Genomic DNA, 6,000 nt, shown 5'->3' on the forward strand with positions numbered 1-6,000 from the left:
TCACGTCCCTCCGTCACCACACTCGTCCGGCTCACGTTCCTCCGTCACCACACTCGTTCGCCTCCCGTCCCCCCGTCACCACACTCGTCCGCCTCCCGTCCCTCCGTCACCACACTCGTCCGGCTCACGTCCCTCCGTCACCACACTCGTCCGGCTCACGTCCCTCCGTCACCACACTCGTCCGGCTCACGTCCCTCCGTCACCACACTCGTCCGGCTCACGTCCCTCCGTCACCACACTCGTCCGCCTCCCGTCCCTCAGTCACCACACTCGTCCGCCTCCCGTCCATCCGTCACCACACTCGTCCGCCTCCCGTCCATCCGTCACCACACTCGTCCGCCTCCCGTCCCTCCGTCACCACACTCGTCCGGCTCACGTTCCTCCGTCACCACACTCGTCCGCCTTCCGTCCCTCCGTCACCACACTCGTCCGCCTCCCGTCCCTCCGTCACCACACTCGTCCGCCTCCCGTCCCTCCGTCACCACACTCGTCCGGCTCACGTCCCTCCGTCACCACACTCGTCCGCCTCCCGTCCCTCCGTCACCACACTCGTCCGCCTCCCGTCCCTCCGTCACCACACTCGTCCGCCTCCCGTCCCTCCGTCACCACACTCGTCCCCCTTCCCGTCCCTCCGTCACCACACTCGTCCCCCTTCCCGTCCCTCCGTCACCACACTCGTCCCCCTTCCCGTCCCTCCGTCACCACACTCGTCCCCCTTCCCGTCCCTCCGTCACCACACTCGTCCCCCTTCCCGTCCCTCCGTCACCACACTCGTCCGCCCCCTCTCGTCCGCCTCCCGTCCCCCCCGTCACCACACTCGTCCCCCTTCCCGTCCCCCCGTCACCACACTCGTCCCCCTTCCCGTCCCCCCGTCACCACACTCGTCCGCCTCCCGTCCCTCCGTCACCACACTCGTCCGCCTCCCGTCCCTCCATCACCACACTCGTCCGCCTCCCGTCACCACACTCGTCCGCCTCCCGTCCCTCCGTCACCACACTCGTCCGCCTCCCGTCCCTCCGTCACCACACTCGTCCGCCTCCCGTCCCTCCGTCACCACACTCGTCCCCCTTCCCGTCCCTCCGTCACCACACTCGTCCCCCTTCCCGTCCCTCCGTCACCACACTCGTCCCCCTTCCCGTCCCTCCGTCACCACACTCGTCCCCCTTCCCGTCCCTCCGTCACCACACTCGTCCCCCTTCCCGTCCCTCCGTCACCACACTCGTCCCCCTTCCCCACACTCGTCCCCCTTCCCTCCGTCACCACACTCGTCCCCCTTCCCGTCCCTCCGTCACCACACTCGTCCGCCTCCCGTCCCTCCGTCACCACACTCGTCCGCCTCCCGTCCCTCCGTCACCACATTCGTCCCCCTTCCCCCCCCCCTCCGTCACCACACTCGTCCGCCTCCCCCCCCCACTCGTCCGGCTCACGTCCCTCCGTCACCACACTCGTCCGGCTCACGTTCCTCCGTCACCACACTCGTTCGCCTCCCGTCCCCCCGTCACCACACTCGTCCGCCTCCCGTCCATCCGTCACCACACTCCTCCGGCTCACGTCCCTCCGTCACCACACTCGTCCGGCTCACGTCCCTCCGTCACCACACTCGTCCGCCTCCCGTCCCTCCGTCACCACACTCGTCCGGCTCACGTCCCTCCGTCACCACACTCGTCCGGCTCACGTCCCTCCGTCACCACACTCGTCCGCCTCCCGTCCCTCCGTCACCACACTCGTCCGCCTCCCGTCCCTCCGTCACCACACTCGTCCGCCTCGCGTCCATCCGTCACCACACTCGTCCGCCTCCCGTCCATCCGTCACCCCACTCGGCCGCCTCCCGTCACCACACTCGGCCGCCTCCCGTCACCACACTCGGCCGCCTCCCGTCACCACACTCGGCCGCCTCCCGTCACCACACTCGGCCGCCTCCCGTCACCACACTCGGCCGCCTCCCGTCACCACACTCGGCCGCCTCCCGTCACCACACTCGGCCGCCTCCCGTCACCACATTTGGCCGCCTCCCGTCACCACACTCGGCCCCCTTCCCGTCCCCACACTCGTCCGCCTTCCCGTCCCCACACTCGTCCCCCTTCCCGTCCCCCGTCACCACACTCGTCCCCCTTCCCGTCCCCACACTCGTCCCCCCGTCACCACACTCGTCCCCCTTCCCGTCCCCCGTCACCACACTCGTCCGCCTCCCGTCCCCACACTCGTCCGCCTCCCGTCCCCACACTCGTCCGCCTCCCGTCCCCACACTCGTCCGCCTCCCCATCCCCCCGTCACCACACTCGTCCCCCCCCTCTCGTCCGCCTCCCGTCCCCCCCGTCACCACACTCGTCCCCCTTCCCGTCCCCCCGTCACCACACTCGTCCGCCTCCCGTCCCTCCGTCACCACACTCGTCCGCCTCCCGTCCCTCCATCACCACACTCGTCCGCCTCCCGTCACCACACTCGTCCGCCTCCCGTCCCTCCGTCACCACACTCGTCCGGCTCACGTCCCTCCGTCACCACACTCGTCCGCCTCCCGTCCCTCCGTCACCACACTCGTCCGCCTCCCGTCCCTCCGTCACCACACTCGTCCGCCTCCCGTCCCTCCGTCACCACACTCGTCCCCCTTCCCGTCCCTCCGTCACCACACTCGTCCCCCTTCCCGTCCCTCCGTCACCACACTCGTCCCCCTTCCCGTCCCTCCGTCACCACACTCGTCCCCCTTCCCGTCCCTCCGTCACCACACTCGTCCCCCTTCCCTCCGTCACCACACTCGTCCCCCTTCCCGTACCTCCGTCACCACACTCGTCCGCCTCCCGTCCCTCCGTCACCACACTCGTCCGCCTCCCGTCCCTCCGTCACCACACTCGTCCCCCTTCCCCCCCCCCTCCGTCACCACACTCGTCCGCCTCCCCCCCCCACTCGTCCGGCTCACGTCCCTCCGTCACCACACTCGTCCGGCTCACGTTCCTCCGTCACCACACTCGTTCGCCTCCCGTCCCCCCGTCACCACACTCGTCCGCCTCCCGTCCCTCCGTCACCACACTCGTCCGGCTCACGTCCCTCCGTCACCACACTCGTCCGCCTCCCGTCCCTCCGTCACCACACTCGTCCGCCTCCCGTCCCTCCGTCACCACACTCGTCCCCCTTCCCGTCCCTCCGTCACCACACTCGTCCCCCTTCCCGTCCCTCCGTCACCACACTCGTCCCCCTTCCCGTCCCTCCGTCACCACACTCGTCCCCCTTCCCGTCCCTCCGTCACCACACTCGTCCCCCTTCCCGTCCCTCCGTCACCACACTCGTCCCCCTTCCCCACACTCGTCCCCCTTCCCTCCGTCACCACACTCGTCCCCCTTCCCGTCCCTCCGTCACCACACTCGTCCGCCTCCCGTCCCTCCGTCACCACACTCGTCCGCCTCCCGTCCCTCCGTCACCACACTCGTCCCCCTTCCCCCCCCCTCCGTCACCACACTCGTCCGCCTCCCCCCCCACTCGTCCGGCTCACGTCCCTCCGTCACCACACTCGTCCGGCTCACGTTCCTCCGTCACCACACTCGTTCGCCTCCCGTCCCCCCGTCACCACACTCGTCCGCCTCCCGTCCCCCCGTCACCACACTCGTCCGCCTCCCGTCCCTCCGTCACCACACTCGTCCGGCTCACGTCCCTCCGTCACCACACTCGTCCGCCTCCCGTCCATCCGTCACCACACTCGTCCGGCTCGCGTCCCTCCGTCACCACACTCGTCCGGCTCGCGTCCCTCCGTCACCACACTCGTCCCCCTTCCCCCCCCCCTCCGTCACCACACTCGTCCGCCTCCCCCCCCCACTCGTCCGGCTCACGTCCCTCCGTCACCACACTCGTCCGGCTCACGTTCCTCCGTCACCACACTCGTTCGCCTCCCGTCCCCCCGTCACCACACTCGTCCGCCTCCCGTCCCTCCGTCACCACACTCGTCCGGCTCACGTCCCTCCGTCACCACACTCGTCCGGCTCACGTCCCTCCGTCACCACACTCGTCCGGCTCACGTCCCTCCGTCACCACACTCGTCCGGCTCACGTCCCTCCGTCACCACACTCGTCCGGCTCACGTCCCTCCGTCACCACACTCGTCCGCCTCCCGTCCCTCCGTCACCACACTCGTCCGCCTCCCGTCCCTCAGTCACCACACTCGTCCGCCTCCCGTCCCTCCGTCACCACACTCGTCCGGCTCACGTCCCTCCGTCACCACACTCGTCCGCCTCCCGTCCCTCAGTCACCACACTCGTCCGCCTCCCGTCCCTCAGTCACCACACTCGTCCGCCTCCCGTCCCTCAGTCACCACACTCGTCCGCCTCCCGTCCCTCAGTCACCACACTCGTCCGCCTCCCGTCCCTCAGTCACCACACTCGTCCGCCTCCCGTCCCTCAGTCACCACACTCGTCCGCCTCCCGTCCCTCCGTCACCACACTCGTCCGCCTCCCGTCCCTCCGTCACCACACTCGTCCGCCTCCCGTCCATCCGTCACCACACTCGTCCGCCTCCCGTCCATCCGTCACCACACTCGTCCGCCTCCCGTCCCTCCGTCACCACGCTCGTCCGCCTCCCGTCCCTCCGTCACCACGCTCGTCCGGCTCACGTCCCTCCGTCACCACACTCGTCCGCCTCCCGTCCCTCCGTCACCACACTCGTCCGCCTCCCGTCCATCCGTCACCACACTCGTCCGCCTCCCGTCCCTCCGTCACCACACTCGTCCGCCTCCCGTCCCTCCGTCACCACACTCGTCCGCCTCCCGTCCCTCCGTCACCACACTCGTCCGGCTCACGTTCCTCCGTCACCACACTCGTCCGCCTTCCGTCCCTCCGTCACCACACTCGTCCGCCTCCCGTCCCTCCGTCACCACACTCGTCCGCCTCCCGTCCCTCCGTCACCACACTCGTCCGCCTCCCGTCCCTCCGTCACCACACTCGTCCGCCTCCCGTCCCTCCTTCACCACACTCGTCCGCCTCCCGTCCCTCCGTCACCACACTCGTCCGCCTCCCGTCCCTCCGTCACCACACTCGTCCGCCTCCCGTCCCTCCGTCACCACACTCGTCCGCCTCCCGTCCCTCCGTCACCACACTCGTCCGCCTCCCGTCCCTCCGTCACCACACTCGTCCGCCTCACGTTCCTCCGTCACCACACTCGTCCGGCTCCTGTCCCTCCGTCACCACACTCGTCCGGCTCACGTCCCTCAGTCACCACACTCGTCCAGTTCGCCTGATAATCCACCACTGCACAATATCTGACAGAAATTTGGTTGAAATCTGAGGGAAAATCCTGTTATTACACTGAACAACTCACAAGTGTGCACAGTCCCAGAGGCAGAGCTGAGGCAGGTGACGTACTGAGGGCTCCAGGAGGAGACATTGCACACAGGTGACATTATGAGGTTTCCCGCTTCTTTTAGGGGGCGGGGCTTCACTGCGTTCTCTCAGGTGAAGCGGGAAACGCAGGGAGTGATAACACCATGGCCGCCACCCGCACTCCCAAGTCTCCACACAGTATAAACCGCGGGAGTGTGAACTGCAATCTATGCGGTAACGTCACAACATTGCCCACATCAAAGATGGCGGAAGGATTCCCGAGAAGGGGCGTGCCGTGCGCTCACCTCAGCTGAAGACCGGAGGTAACAGAACACGCCCCAGAAATTACACGTCATAACGAACGTATAAAGGACAAGAAGAGCAGCCAATCAGCAGTTGATACTCCTTGCAGTGAGGGCGTGGCTGTGACTACAATAGGGCGGGGCGTAAGTTACACTTTGCATGAGGAGAGAGCAGCAGGATGGCAGCAGCGGGCAGAGTGTGGGGCCGCCTGGGCGCAGTGTCCGGGGCCATGGCCGTCACTGCCGGAGCCTATGGAGCGCACGGTAAGACGAGACCACGCCCCCGGAAAGGGGAGGTCCGAGACACACCCACACAGTCCTATAGTGGCCGTCTCTGGTACTGCACGTCACCATGGCAACAGAGGAAACGCAGCGAAACCGCATGACAAGAGTAACCAC

At 67.9% G+C, this 6,000-nt stretch overlaps 1 long non-coding RNA gene across 1 annotated transcript in view; it reads right to left on the reverse strand.

The window, feature by feature from the left end:
• LOC140109615 (uncharacterized) overlaps nucleotides 1-5,466 on the reverse strand; it is a 42,036-nt gene extending 36,570 nt beyond the window's left edge. The window contains exon 1 of the long non-coding RNA XR_011851389.1: nucleotides 5,298-5,466. This is a non-coding gene — a long non-coding RNA (uncharacterized lncRNA). The remainder of the gene's footprint in view (nucleotides 1-5,297) is intronic.
• Between the last annotated feature and the right edge of the window lie 534 nt (nucleotides 5,467-6,000).

This window comes from Engystomops pustulosus, unplaced genomic scaffold (genome assembly GCF_040894005.1).
Source record: "Engystomops pustulosus unplaced genomic scaffold, aEngPut4.maternal MAT_SCAFFOLD_234, whole genome shotgun sequence".
NCBI classification, from domain to species: Eukaryota; Metazoa; Chordata; class Amphibia; order Anura; family Leptodactylidae; genus Engystomops; species Engystomops pustulosus.